The 16,573-nt window shown below is 34.3% G+C and overlaps 1 long non-coding RNA gene across 1 annotated transcript in view; it reads left to right on the forward strand.

Annotated features, from left to right (window-relative positions):
• Window positions 1–16,573, forward strand: part of LOC128315237 (uncharacterized) — a 148,022-nt gene that overhangs the window by 55,271 nt on the left and 76,178 nt on the right. Inside the window, exon 2 of the long non-coding RNA XR_008297806.1 lies at window positions 2,748–2,985. This is a non-coding gene — a long non-coding RNA (uncharacterized LOC128315237). The remainder of the gene's footprint in view (window positions 1–2,747; window positions 2,986–16,573) is intronic.

Here is a 16,573-nt window from a genome sequence, read left to right on the forward strand (position 1 = left end):
CCTGAGCTGAAAGCAGACGCTTAACCGACTGAGCCACCCAGGCGCCCCTAAATTGTTTGATTTTATGGCCTTATTTTTAGTTCCTGGGAAAACAGTCTCTGTTATGTATATCTGGGGATGTTTACCCTCAGAAGAAAATTGCTGCAAAACCACAAATATAAATAAAAACAAAAATGTAATTAACCTTAGGAAGAGTTTTTTTGGATAAAAGAAATGCAACTACTTGCTCTTAGAATTGAGAACCATTAACACAAATTTTATTAAATAAATATAACACATTTGTATTTAACATCTAGTTGAAGCATAAATAGCAAAGAAAAAGAATTTTTAAAATTAGAGAAAAAAGGAGATATGAAAAGAATGTGAAATACGAAGAAAAGTGATAGAAAATAGAGAAATCCAAAGAGAAGTAATGTCATCAGGATGGCAAAATCAGTCATTCTTGGCTCCAGTCCCCTGCACAAGAATACCAATTAACAACTATCCGTAGACAAATAGCATCTTAAAAATCCCAGAACCTGGTTGTGGGTCTGAATCACCCTCTTGGAGCAGAGAGAGAGAGAAACCACATGAGAAGGGTAGGAAGAGCAATATCACTGTGACCACATCACTGCTGCCCTAGGCCTGCACAGCACTACGCCAGGAAGTTCCCCTAGGCCTAAGGTTTCTCTAGTGGGAAAAACAGAACCCAAGGTAGACATCCGGTGTCTCCGTTATTATTTTTTTTATGTTTTATTTATTTTTTTTTTTGAGAGAGAGAGAGAGAGAGAGAGAGAGAGAGAGAGAGAGAGAATGGGGGAGGGGCAGAGAGGGAGACACAGAATCCGAAGCAGGCTCCAGGCTCTGAGCTGTCAGCACAGAGCCTGGTATGCCGCTTTAACCTACAAACCTCGAGATCATGACCTGAGCTCAAGTTGGAAGCTAAATGGACTAAGCCACCCAGGTGTCCCCAATTATTACAGGACACTTCTTGGAAAGGCCTCTTGGGTGTGTTTTCTTGGGGTTTAATGGGGGAATCTGTAGAACTGGACCACTGAGGATCATATAGAGACAGAGAAGGGGGAGCAGGGCTTACAGCAACTTGCACTTAGATCTTGGCAGATTGCACCCCTGGATTTGTCCCAGGTGACTCACTTAACAGCAGATCCTATTTCTCTATGATTTATTTTACTGTGTCCAGAACATCTCTGACTCATCAAGTGTTGGTTCCATATACCCAGAATTTCTTCTTTGTTTGCATTTGTCTCTGTTGTTCTTCACAAAGAAAAATAAGGAATTGCAAAAGTAATATTTGGGATATTTTCCTTGAGACTGGATTTTCCTACCTACCTCTTTTGTTAAGTAAGATTACTTTTTACAATTAATAAAATGTATATATGCCCTTCTTCTCCAACATGAAGAATAGTGCCTATGGTATAATTACTTAATCATCATCATTTAGTGAAATATTCTCTCAGTAATTATTGACCTTTACTGTGTGGTAGACACTTCAGAGATACTCCTTCTCCCAACCTGTCGATGACAGAAGAGCATATTTGTTAGACAATTTTTTAATTGTATTTCCTTGAAACTCTTTGGTTAAAAATCTTGCTATCTGCTTTGTGGATTGCCTGGTTCTAGCAAGAAATTATGGAATCCAGTATGGAGCTTTATAGTGCTCATGGGAGAGGTACAAAACAATATTGTCATTTTCACTGAAAATTAATGTCATCTTTAGAGCAAGATATTTTAGTTTCACCTCTGCATTGCAAAATAGAGCATTTACACCTAGATGCAGACTCTCAAAACAACCTCAAGGTTAAACAATATGCTGATGCTAATGAAAAAACAGAAACAGTTATGGACTACTGCTTGCAAAAAATAGTTCTACATCACATGGAGTGAGTTGTTGACCTATGTTCTCACTGAGAACAAAAGGGATCAATTGCCAACTGCTAATTATGCTTCTCTGGGTATTTTTCCAAGAAAGTATAAATGATCACTAAGTGACTAAAGGTCAGAAGAACAACATACCTTTAGTATCAGTAACATAAATTCACAGTTATTTGGAGTTAGGATATATGTTAGAGCTCAGATGTTTGAATGCTTATCTAAACTCTACTATATCCCTATCTTTAAAGAATGTCAGATGTCTTTTATTGCTACTTAACATCAAACATAGGAATGGAGATTATTCAAAATAACAATTCAATATTCTTACATATTAGTTACTTAAGGATAAGGAAATAACTTTGTGATATTGGTGATGATGAATGGTAGTATTTCATTCTGATATCAAATACCATAATTACGACTAATTATAGATTACAGGGGCCTGGTGATCTGGGCTAGGTCGATTTTTGTAGTGTCCTCAATAGTATTGTTACTGTGTTTTCTGATCCAGCCCTTTGAGCTATACTAATCCTTTAACTAGGCTGGGGGAGGGGGGTGGAGGAGGTGGTGAGGGAACTCTGCTGTTTGTTTCCATAGCATACAATTTCTAATATCAGAGCATTCATTAAATTGTATCATAATTGTTATCTATTTTCTTCTCCAAACTAGCACAGTCTTAGTAGCCAATGGTTTCTATCTCTGTTCTCCACGGAAAACAGGATAACCCTTTCCTTTTAAGGGTCAGCTGGGCCTAGTAATTCACTTCTAACAAAAAGAACATGTCAAAAGTGATGGATTGTCTCTTTTAAGAGTAGGTTATAAAAGACTGAGATTTCTGTACTCATGCTTGTCTGTTTGTCCGTATTTCTCTCTAGACCTTTCCATGTGCTTGCACCGAAGATGCAATCTGGTGAAACCTAAGTATTAAAGAAGTAAGGAAGGCCTCTGGCCAATTGCCAGAGGAGAATTGAAGCCTTCAATTCAATATCCCCTGAGGAATAGAATCATACCCAAAGCCATGTGAGAGAGTTTAGCAGTGGGTCCTTCCCCAGTTGAGTCTTCAGCAAATACCTCGTTTGCAGCCCTGTGAAATACCCTTAACTGAGAACTCAGGTACCATGTCAAGCTTTGAATCATAGAGATGATAACATAATAAATGTGCATTCTTTTAAGTTGTGAAGTCTTGTGGCACTTTGTCACACAGCAATAACTAATACAATCATATGTCATACTCCATACAAGGGTCAGATAATATTTACAATCAAATCCAATTCAAAAGAGAAGGTTTTTTGTGTGTGTGTGTGAAATTTAGGAGTTCCAAACGAACATTAAATTTTCATGACTCTACCCAAAAATGTTCATTCCTTTCCATCATAAAATCATCACTAACCACACCAAGATTGGAGATACAGAGGTAATTGAGAGAAACATCAAGAGATACAACTTGCTGCTTACATAGATTATTATAATCCATTAATTAATATATGCTCTTGTAATCAGCAAGAGTGTGGAACTTATTCATTTCAATATTCATTCTTAAACTTCACAAAACCCAAATGTACATATCTGGTAGAGGAATGCATACTTGCTTCATTTTCCCCAGGTCTGGTAGTCATCCTTTATAACGATTGGTAAGATTTCAGTTTTCCTGCTATTGTGGTTCATGGTAAAATTATAGTTTCAATTCAATTTTCAACCAATAAAATCTGTATTGCTTTTTGGAAAAAATATCTTAATAGTCAGTATGACATAGTCACAGTCTCTTCAACCTGATTGTGAAAACATGTGGAAGAGGAAGTCTTTGATAACCTGGCTCTCTGAGTGACTGAAGTGAGCAGCAGCCATTGTCAGTTCATAATGGACATATTGTGAGAACAAAACATAAACTAATTTTGTGATAAAAGACTGACACTATGTGTTGTTACTGCAACATAACTAGGTTTACCTTAATTGGCGCCTGGGGTTAAATTGATTCCATGAGAACAAATATGGATGCATGTTTGTTTGACAAACTGAGGCAGATAATTGACCATTCAAAGTTATCTGGTCTTAAGTTGCTTCCCAAAAGCTAATAGGGGAATAAGTGGTATCTGAACATTTTCTAGCCCCTCTGAGTTCTTTGTTACTTTTATTTTAATATTAAACCATTATATGCATATTGATATTATTACCCAATTTTTGTAAACATTCGATTATAACATAGTATGTATAAAAAAGAGTAGTAAATGTAACATCTGCCAATTTTAATTTTGGGATTATCCCAAGGAATGAGTCATTTATGGTGTTCCAGCAATTTTTCTGTTCTTCTCATGAATTATCACCTTCAACTTTGCTGGATATTCTGGATATTCTCCTTACTTCTCCTTGAAGAAGTAGTCTATTCCACTGTTACAATTGCTCTCATTCTTTTTTTCTTGAACCTGGTCCAATCTCACAAAATTGTTCTTGTGAATATTGACTGATCTTCTCCCCCACAACCTGCCTCTCTTTCAATCTTTCCCTTCTCTGTTGATGTCAACTTCATTTTTCTTGATGTGTAGGCCAAAGGACTTGATGTCATTCTTGATTGCTTGATACCTTTATTGACTGCGTTTATTGACTAGACATGCTCCGTGCCCAGTCCATCAGTAATTCATTTTGCCTTGTCTTTAAAATACAGCTAAAATCCAATAAATTTTACAATGCTTCATGTGTTGCTACATGAGTCCAAGCTATCTTTATCTCTTGCTTGGTTTTCAGCAATAGCATCCTTAATGGCATTCCTGATTCTTTTTTATGCCTTCTACAATCTATTTTCAATTTAGGTGCTCTAGTAACCTTGTTGAAAAGGAAGCCTCTAATGGCTTCTTATATCACTCATAGTGGAAATCTAAGCCTATAGGTCTGTAAAACTCTGTATGGTTGATACTTATTTACCCACCTTATTTTATCTTTTGCTGCTCTCTCTTTTGTTTATTCTGTTGCAACTGTAATGGCCCCATCACTGTTCCAAAAACGCACTAGGCATGTCCTACCTTTGGGACTTGTATTTTCTGTTTTCTCTTTCTGGAATGTGCTTCCTGATACTCCCATGGTCTATTCCCTCACTAATTTTACTTCTTTATTTAAATGTGATATTTTCAGTAAGATTTTCCCTGCCTACATTATATACATTTGAGTTTTCACTCTGACAGCATCAATTTCTATCCCTCTTTTCAACTATGTTCTTCTCCATAGCACTTATTACCTAAATTCTTACATAGTTTTCCCATTTATTTTATTCAATAATAGTCTCCAAAAGTAGAATGCAAGCTCCATAAGTACAGAGATTTTTTTTTATGTTTTTGTTGCTGTATTCCTGTCACTTGGAGGAATGCTTATTTATTGAATTATTTAATGGAAGACTTGGCTCCTACTGTCAAGCTATGGACTATTTATTTACAAGGATGGTGATGCATGCCTTTCCCAGGAAGCTATTGTTTTGTTTTTCCCTTTTCCCTAGAAAACATTATTGAGATAGCTACTCCTTCTAATGTATCTGTTTATGAACTTAAGGAAAAAAATTAGCATTTATTGCCCAATTAGGAACCGATGCTATTCTTCCATCCCTATCATTATCATCTTGCATTTAAGGAACCATAATGAATAAAAATGGAAGATCAAGATAGACTCCTCTAATTATAAAAATGTGATTCAAGATTTCAAATTAGTAAATTGTAACAGTTTGGGCTCCAACCCATGATAATTAATGATTACATTGTCTTAGTTTTCAAAATGTAATTATTGCTATTAAAATGTTTAATACACAAAGCAAAGCCTGCAGAAGCTTGCCTATGTGTTATTTTTTTTTCCTTCCTATTCAAGAAACTAATTGGAAGTACCAGAACTAAGGATCGATGTACTTTGGCCTGATTAAAACTCTGGCATCAACTTTAGTATTAAGGAAAAAATGAAATTCTTTGATAACAGAAAAGGAAAAACATGCCAGAAAACTTGGATCAATTTTGATTAATTTCAACCCCAAATTCTTTTTTCTGAGTCTGTTTGTGTGATAACTTCCAGGCTGAATCTCTCAAAACATAATTCATATGTTTATTGTGCTTTCAAAGTGTCTTCTAATTTTATAGCCAATGAGAGCAATCCAATTACTGTTGTCACTCTTCTGATTTCCATAGCTATTTCTCATCAGTTTTCTTCTCATAACGCGGTATCATCTGTCCTAAACTATAACTTTTCAAAGCAATAATAATCTTATTTTTACCAAAAAAAAATCTCATGTTGCAACTCATCAAGGTGCTATTTGGTAATATATGATTTCTTTTCATTTGTGTTCTCTCTATTCCCTTATACGATTCATTACGCTGAGTTTTATACTTATTTCAAGCAAACAAAGAACTATTCTCCAATGACTTCTTAGTTGTTTTTTTTTTTTACTCTTCATAATGTTTATTGAATGGCATACAGTCTTCCTCTCTATGAACTAACATACAATAAATTTTAGCTATCAGTAAACTAAACCAGGCATTAATGGTAAAATTATTTTGACTCATATTATAATATTTCTCACATACCTCTGATTTGCTATCATCATAAAACTCATTTATGTGGTTTATAAAAGTGGCTCTCATGATGAATTATGTAATGCTGTACTTACCAATCAAGGAAAAAATGTCATTTATATTCATTTTATTTGCTCTCCTCAACTGAAATTATTCTTCTTTACATTGCTATCGAATCATAAAATGTTTGTTGAAAGTCCATATTTGGTTTATAATACGTATACGTTTCTAATCCTTATATTGTCTTTCAGCACCTTACAAATTGACCTTTGCTATGTATCTTTTTTAAATGTTCCCTACTTCCCTGGATTTTTGTTTACCTCAAAAAAAAATTCAAGGATATCCACAAACCCTGTTACAATCATTTTGTTGTTGCTGTTGTTTTGTTGTTCCTTTTTTTCTGTCCCCACTTTTTCCAGGAAGAATTAATTTGCTGCACAAATAGCTTAGTGAGACTATCCCCTGAGCATATTCTCCTCACTCCATGTGGGTCATTTTACTGAACAGTGTTTAGTGAAGTCATGCTAAGACACTCCAAATGGTTTCAATATGAAATGTCTCTTTTCTCGTTCAGAACAGCAGACCGGTCTCACATCAACCTGCCTTTAGCAAGATTGAAACCAATTTGACGTCCTCCTCTATAGAAAGAAGTCTTTAATTAAATGACAAAATAGGCTTCCCTATATGGATCTGTTTCTGTCAATCCATAGAAGTGGTATCTAACGTAATGTTTCTGGTAAAAGCCTGTGGAAATGTTTTGGCAGTTAGGGTGGCAATTAATACATTTTATAAGGTCAAAAAAAGCGTGATAACTTTCCTCCACATATCACAGAGCATTCATTTTTGGAGACTGGAAATGAAAAACAAAGTTGCATAAAAAGAAATATGTTGCTAAAATAAATTATGAGTTTAGATAATTGGGAAAAATCAGCTAAACAATGACTGATATTAATATCCTTAATAAATAGTGATTTAGGACTAAATAAACAGATCTGATCTACTTGTTATATGTTAGTAATTTTATTCAGATCCATTTAACCATATCCTCAATCATGTAAAGTCTTAGATCTATGTCAAACAAACAAAATTAAAGGGAGAACCAAAAGTTTAGATTTTATAGGACAAAGTACCAAAAAGGCAATATACACAGAAGGTCTTCTTCAAGTATTGAGTAGAGTAATGGTTACTGCATATGTGTGATGACACTACCCAAGGCTAGGAAAAGAATTATCTGAAAATATTAGATGAGGTAGTGCCTGGGCTCTTACAAAGCCAAGAACAAGCCTATTCCAAACAGCCAGACTAGAAAAACTCATAGCATGGAATATTGAATAGAGTACTCAGGAATGCTTGCCTCACTAGTGCAGATAATTAGCTCTATACTGAACTCTGCCTCTAATCAGCCAAATGAAAAATAAAAGCAAAATCCAAAATTATCAGCCTATATCCAAGTCACTTAAGCATATGTCAGAAAAAAGCTAAAGAAAAATAGAAATACGAAAACATTCAGAACCCAACAAGGTAGAATTCACAATATTGGGCATCCTATGAAAGATTACCAGGCATGTAAAGAAGCAGTAAAACACAATTCAGAAGGAGGGAAATAATCAATAATGTTGGATTGAGAACGGACATAGATGTTAAAATTAGAAGACAAGGATATTAAGAAATTATAACTATATGCAATATGTGTAAAAAGCAAATAGATGGAAACTTTATAAGAAGATCCTATTTGAACTACTAGAAATGACTATCACAATGCCTAGAAAGACAAATACACTGAATGGAATTAATGGCAGATTAGAGACTGCAAAGCTAACAAGAAGGAATTCACAGTATTTCTTATTAGTTCTTAACCTCAAAATTCTATCTTCTAGAACTATTTAGAATTCTACCAAAGCATATCTAATAGAACATATACTGAATTTGCTGTCTTGTATAGAGCTCTCATATACTTTATCAGAGAACAAATAACTATGTACTGGTTGCTCTATGGATTTAAAACAATATGAAAAAAAATAACAGCCAGAATTTATTGTTCTATTGTATTTTTTTAAGTTTATTGATTTATTTTGAGAGAGCAAGAAGCAGAGAGAGAAGGACAGAGAGAATCGCAAGCAGCCTCCGCGCTGTCAGTGCAGAGCCCCATGTGGGGCTTGAACTCAGAAACAGTGAGATCATGACCTGAGCTGAAATCAAGAGTCAGACACTTAACAGACTAAGTCACCCAGGCACCCCTATTGTTCCATTTTAAATAAGAATCTGAAAAACATGACTTCTCAACATGACAATTGAAGAAAACTCTTTCTTTCAATTTATCATTATGACAAAAACCAAAAAAGAACTCATAGTTAACCTCCAATTTCCTTAAATGTGTATGTGTCTATATATGTGTATGTGTATGTGTAGATGTAATTACACACAGACATATGGATTATATATACACACTTGTGTAAATACGTGTGCTTATACCCACACACGTACACACACAAACACAGAGACATGCACACATATACACACACATTTATATTACTATTCAGATCTAATTTTCAAGAAAGGAAACAGAATTTCAAAATTAATTTTCATTTAGTTTTCATTTTGCTCAATATCTTCGCTTGTAAACATATTGGCAAACAGAAGTGCTGAATTTTCCTTTTGTTTCTCTCCAGTTTCCTCTCAAATATTTGTTGTCTTTATATGATGATAGTGGTTCTGACAGTGAGGAAATCTCTAATGAAAGTTCCTGTTTGTATTGTGCTGCTCAAATCTGCTGTGCATCTGGGCCACTCTAATGTACTTGGTGGGTTTGAATTTTCCCCTAGAACACATCACTAACTGAGCAGATTAGTTTTTATGACTGAAATATTGCCCATGTTAAGTATCTCTTTAGTCCTCCCGCAACTCTGGCACCAAGAAAAGAGAATTTAATGTTTTCATGTGTTTCATTTTAATTGAATTAGCTGCAAGAACGAAAAGCTTTTTCTTTTTAGATTTAGAAAGAATTGTTGCCTTGGTTCCAAGTCACTGCTTGGTAACCAAATAGCTCTTCTTTGCCTAGATTTATTATATTCCTACCTCTGTGTAGGAAAATTTTGTAGTCGGTGTTTGGGACATTAGCTGCTGAGCTCTTTCACTGACACATTCCTCATTAGGCCACGGAGAAAATTAAATAGATTCTATCAGTGTCTCTCCTAACACACTGGTGATATTTTATGTGCTGGAAGCTGAAGGCAAGGATATTTAACTGTGACTTCTAAGAACTAACTTCCCATTAGGTAACAAAATATTTTATGCTTCCTGTCAGGGTGGATGTGGTGGAATGACTGAGAAGTATCTTTTGTAGTTTCCTCATCACCTACGAGCCAGATTAAATCCTGAAACTTGTGCCTAGAGTTGTTTCTAGCACTGTATCTTTAAAACAAACATAAAAGAGCCAAATATTTCCTAATTAGCGTTTCCATGTGCCCTAGGCTTTTGCCAACAGTCACTTTGAGGCCAGCCTTTTACAATTACATATGAGAATTCATGCACTTGGGACAGACTTTCCCCGACTCGGAGGAAGGTGCATATTGGTCAGGTTTTGGAGTCAGAAATACCACTCCTTACACTTCACTTTGATGCTTCTTATTTGTATAATCATGGACAAAGTTCTTAATTTTTGAGTATCAAATTACTCTTCTGTGAAACATAAGTGTTAATTCATTTTAGTTAGAGAGCGAGTTAAAATTAACCTGATGCAAAAATACAATGATTTAAACAAGCAGGAAGTTTATTTCTCTCCCACGAAAACAATTCAGAGTGGTCCAGGGTTAACAAGATGGTTTTGTAATCCTAATGCATGGCTTCTACCTCTGGAATCAAGGCTCATAATCATAATTTCCAGCCAATGCAAGGTGAAATTCAGGCAAGCAGTTTCCATATTGAGGTTCTGATAAATATACAGTCAACATTCCTGCTTTCTCCCCATTGGTCAGGGCTTGGCTGCAAGGTCAACACAGATGCGTAGAGTCTGAGAGAATGTATCTGCAGCTGGTAGGTCATATGCCCAGTCGAAGAAGTAGAGAATGTATATTGGGAAACAATGAACAATTATTTGACATTAAAAATATGCAGTTACTGAGATTGCAGGGGTAATATCCAAAGCCAGGTTGGATACAAGGCACATCATAATGATTTGATATATGCCCAGGCATTTTAATTAGTGAAATAATTATTTAATCTTTTCTTATGAATAAAAGCTCTTACAAATGGCCTTAGTTTCTTCACTGAGGTTTTAAAAATATAGCTGTGTGTTTATCTGCCAAAATATATGTCCAAGTTGAAGCCCTTGGACAACTTTAGCTTTCATAGTGGACAGAGGTAAACGCAAAGTAACCAATGAATAGGAGATATTTACATTGAAGATTATTTTGTTATTTCAATTTTAGTTAGTTAACATACCATGCAATATTGATTTCAGGAGTAGAATTCAGTGATTCATCACTTACATACAACACCTAGTGCTCATCACAACAAATGCCCTCCTTAATACCCATCACCCATCTAGCCCATCCTCCACCCTCCTCCCTCCATCAATCCTGTTTGTTCTCTGTTGTTAAGAGTCTTTTGTGGTTTGTTTTCCTCTCTCCTATTTTCCCCTCTTCCCATATGTTCATCTGTTTTGTTTCTTAAATTATACATGTGAGTGAAGTCATATGGTATTTGTCTTTCTCTGGTTTACTTATCTCACTTAGTATAATACATTCCAGCTCCATCCACATCATTGCAAATGGCAAGATTTCATGCTTTTTGATGGCTGAATAATATCCCATTGTATATGTATACCACATCTTTTTTATCCATTCATCCGTTGATGGACATTTGGCTCTCTCCATAGTTTGGCTATTGTTGATAATGCTGCTGTGAATATTGCAGTGCAGGTTTCCTTTCAAATCTGTGGTTTGGTATCATTTGGGTAAATACCTTGTAGTGCAATTGCTAGATCATGGGGGTAATTCTATTTTTAGCTTTTTTGAGGAAACTCCACACCGTTTTCCAGAATGGCTGCAGGAATTTGCATTCCCACCAACACTGCAAAAGGCATCAATCCTCTTCCTCTGCATCCTTGCCAACATCTGTTGTTTCTTGTGTTGTTAATTTGAGTCTTTCTGATAGGTGTGAGGTTGATCTCATCATGGTTTTAATTTGTATATCCCTGATGATGAGTGATGTCGAGCATGTTTTAATATGTCTGTTATCCATATGGGTGTCTTCTTTGGAAAAATGTCTATCCACTTCTTCTGCCCATTTCTAAACTGAATTGTTTGTTTTGGGGGTGTTGAGTTGGTACGTTCTTTGTAGATTTTTGATACTCACCCTTTATCTCATATGTCATTTGCAAATATCTTCTCCCATTCCATAGGCTTCCTTTTAGTTTTATTGATGCAGAATACACCTTTACTGTGCAGAATTTTTTATCTTGATGAAGTCCCAATCGTTCATGTCTGCTTTTGTTTCCCTTGTCTTTGGCTTTGTCTAGTAAGATGTTGCTATGGCCAACGTCAAAGAGGTTACTGCCTATGGTCTCCTCTAGGATTTTGATGGTTATCTCACACTTAAGTATTTCATCAATTTTGAGTTGTTTTGTGTGTATGGTGTAGGAAAGTAGTTCAGTTTTATTCTTCTGCATGTCGCTCTCCAGTTTTCCCAACACCATTTGTTGAAGAGACTGTCATTTTTCCACTGGATATTCTTTCCTACTTTGTTGGAGATTTTAAAGGATCTAGGTTGTAATGTTGCAAATACTCTAGCTGGAAAGAGAATTGTATGATATCATGATCATGGGCTTTAGAATCATAAAATTCTTTTTTGGGTATTCCTGCTTAGCTGTGTAATCTTGGAGCAAGTATGTTTACTTGTCAAGACAGTGTTAATTGTTTTTATATGTTTTTTAATATGGAGACCCACACAATAAGCACTCATACACCCTCCACTAAGAGCAATAATAGCAGTCCTGTCCTATTTAAATTTGATCTTATAAATCCCTTTGAACAAATCAAAAATGATTACATATAAAACTGAATTTATTTTCTACCCTTTCCATTCACAAAATAAATACTATTGCGATTTGTCTGTATCCTGTTTATGTTTTTATACTTATTCCATACATAATCTTGTATGTGCTTTTTATGTATGTGTGTATATTTATAACATATATATATATATATTATACACACACACACACGTGTATATATATAGAGAGAGAGAGAGACGTACACACACACACACACACACACACACACACACACATATAGACCCTTCTGCAATTACTTTTTCTCTATCACTATTGTTTTTAGGGTTTCTCCTCAAGTCTAAATCATTTATTTTAATTTGGGAAATAATTGTGTTACATTGCATTTATTCATTCCCCAATTGGCAGGTATTTAGGTCAATTTTTTATTATTAAAAACAATGCTTTATTAAAGATCTTGTACATCGGTACTTGTGCAATACACATACACAAGAATGTCAATGGGACATTACATAGAAGTTCAGTTGCTCTTTTGTAGGGTACATGCATTTTGAGCTTTGTAGATAGTGGTAGACTGTTTTCCAATTAATACTTCCAGCTGCAGAGGAAAAGAGTTCTAGTTATTCTATATTCTCACAATGCTTACTACTATTGGACTTCTAATTTTTCAAATTTGGGTAGTTTAAAATAATACCTCCTTATTCTCTTAACTTGCATCTTTCTGAGTACTAGTAACATAATCTTTTCATATATTTATTTGCCGTTCTCTTTTTCTTTTCTGTGTCTTATTTGTTTCTGTGTACATTATTAAAAATGGTCATTTCCATATTGATGTGTAGGTAGTAGAGTAATCAAAGATCTAATGCTTTTGTCTGTTATATATGTTACAAATATGTTTTCTAGATCTTTTTTTTGTATTTTAAATTTTCTAATAATGCCTTGTCATATGAAGTTTGTTTTTTATTTGAACTTAATGAAAAATTTTCCTTTTTGTTTATGATTGTATATGTTCATTTTTAAAGAGATATTTCCTACCCTGAGGCTGTAAAATGTCCTTGTATAGTTTCTTTTAAACAATTTGGAAGGTTTTTTAAACATTTAGATCTTTAATCCATCTGGAATTTACTTTTTTTGGTATGAGATATATTACAGCAATTTGATTTTAATTTTCCATATGAATAACTAATTATTATAACACTATTGAATAGACAAATTTTCCCAATTCCATATTCTCTTCCCTTTTGCTCCATACTTTCTATTCCTTTCCCCCTTTCAAGTCTATCCTATCCCTATACCCTCTCTTTTTTCACCCATTTCCCTTATTTGTCCTGTTCTTCCCTTGTTTATTTTTCCTCTTTCTTTATCTCTTCCTCTTCCTTTTCATAATTATTATTATTAAATTCGTGTATATACCAACTTAAAAATCAAATAGCAAATCATCTAAAGTAATAAGTAAATTAAATATTTTTCCTTCCAGAGTCAAACAAAAATATCCATTGCTGATTCATCTTTTATTCAATACATATTTATTAGGCACTCATGATTCAGAAGTGAACAAGACAGAGAAGATCTGCAGCTTAATAACGGTTTAAATATAAGCATGTGCAAAAGTGGAAACCTATTTATTATGATAGCTACAATTTCCAGAAACAGTTGACTGGGCAGCTCCAGGACATTCTCAAACATAACAAGTAGATGTCATATAGGTATATTTATAATTTTTTAAATGTATACGGGGCGCCTGGGTGGCTCAGTCGGTTAAGCATCCGACTTCGGCTCAGGTCATGATCTCGCGGTCTGTGAGTTCGAGCCCCGCATCGGGCTCTGTGCTGACAGCTCAGAGCCTGGAGCCTGTTTCGGATTCTGTGTCTCCCTCTCTCTCTGACCCTCCCCCGTTCATGCTCTGTCTCTCTCTGTCTCAAAAATAAATAAACGTTAAAAAAAATTTTTTTAATGTATAATACATAAATGTATGCAGTATGTAAATACTATATATGTTATATAATACAAATGTTATTATATAAATATAAATAACTATATCTATATTTATAATAGCCTGGGATGAAGTTAAACATTTACATCAAAAAAAGTAAGACTTTGACATGCTTTTTGCCATTTTGAAGACTTAATTCCCAAACGAGGAGTTTAAAAACCAGTCGAAATTCAAGTTCTTAAGCTTATAATGACTGATCATATTATTCCCTAATTCTAGGTGATGATAGTATACTGAGTTAATTTTAAATTTATACTACATTGCAAATATTTGTAGTGGAAATATAACGTGTCTGACGCCACTTAGGAACTGTAGCTAAAATAGTTTGTTGGAGCACATAAAGTACCACCGCGCATATTAAACAGATGTATTAAATCTGATTTAAGAGAATTAAGGAAATCTTCACTTTACACTCATTGCCCTTTCACAATGCTCTTGGCAAACCCTGACAGTCCACTCTATCTCCCAGTAGCTTATTATATATAAATCATTTTTCTTCTCAAAAATATATTGGTTTGTCTTTCCTAAGGTAGTTTTTACACATAATAATTATTTGTTTGTTTGGTTTTTAAATCCAAAAGACATTTTGGTTAAACCACCAAAACATGTCTTAATCTGATTAAGAAAAAATGGAGGAGACAAGCTATGCTTAAAATACCTAAGTGGAAAATTTAATTTCATTATTGAAAAGACACCTGATTTTTGTTCCTTAGAAATTTTAATGTTGTCAGATCACTCTTAAAAATGTTAAGATTATTAAATTAACATCAGTCAAATTCTGAACCCTAGAGATATTACATGTCCTTTGCAAATTACTCTGCCTTCTTGGTGAATCTCATTTGATTTTTTTATTTAAAAAGAAAAAAAAGCTAAATACTTTTGCCATACCATTAGTCTTTAGGGCCTATCAATTTACCTGATAATAACTTAAATTTATTTGTATATTTTAATAAATATTTTTAATTGCCTGGTATATCAGGCTTTAAGTTTGGTTTACATAAATAAGAATTGATTCAGAGGGGTAAGAAATAATTATTGACCAGGCTTTAACAACTAAGAAGGAAAAGGTACTTATAAGAAAATACTAAAATTAATTGTGAGAAGTATTGTCATATTAGTTTGTTTAAAATAGCATTATTGAGATTCATAAATTTACTTGAAAAAATTAGAGAAGGTGACTATTATGCTACACAACGAAAGATGATTTTTTGTTCATTGGAGGAAAATTCAGACCACAGTAGAAATGAGATTAAGATAGGTATTTTCAAATAGAATAAGCATTGTGAGCAGAGGTACATAGATATAAATTTTCCTAGTGTGTACAAAGAACTATAAATATTTATTATTATTATATTTTTTAAATTTTTTAATGTTTTATTTCTATTTATTTTGAGAGAGAGAGAGAGAGAGAGAGAGCACAAGAGCAAGCATTAGTGGGGGAGGGGCAGAAAGAGGGAAAGAGAATTCCAAGCAGGCTCTGTGCTGCTGTCAGTGCAGAGCTCAATGCAGGGCTTGATCACATCAAACGTGAGATCATGACCTCAGCTGAAATCAAGAGTTGGATGCCCAACCAACTGCGCCACTCAGGCTCCCCTATTACTATTATTTTAATGATAAAAGAATAAGGATGAAAAAATAATCCTGACCAAGTCTGTAAAAGATAAAACTAGCAGTGTCCTGGGCAAAACACATAATAAGTTGAGTGCAGGAAAGATTGAGTGGGAAGGGTATGGGGTACTATACAGTTGAATGATTCTACTAAAACTGGGGTCCTTATGAAGGCTGATGGACCAAAACAAAAGTAAGATAAAATAAAGTTTCCACATACATTTGATGGACATTTCAATCAAATAGGAACCAAATTAAGCAACCATCATTATTAAAATATGATATATTTCTATACATTAGGCTGACTCTTGGGGGAAAATATGACTTGGATGTTATTTATATAAGGACTCATGGTTTGCAATAGTGGTGGTATTATCTCAAAAGGTATTTATAAAATGTGTATATTTTTATTTATCAAAATGATTAGAAGCAAACATTGGCCTTCAGCGGGTGGTGGTCAGAAACACTAGACAATCTACAATATTTAAAATAGTCTTGCACAGTACGCAGAATGGTCTCATGGTCAGCACAAATTGTCAGTGTGCACCAGTT

This window comes from Acinonyx jubatus, chromosome C2 (assembly GCF_027475565.1).
Source record: "Acinonyx jubatus isolate Ajub_Pintada_27869175 chromosome C2, VMU_Ajub_asm_v1.0, whole genome shotgun sequence".
Classification (NCBI taxonomy): domain Eukaryota; kingdom Metazoa; phylum Chordata; class Mammalia; order Carnivora; family Felidae; genus Acinonyx; species Acinonyx jubatus.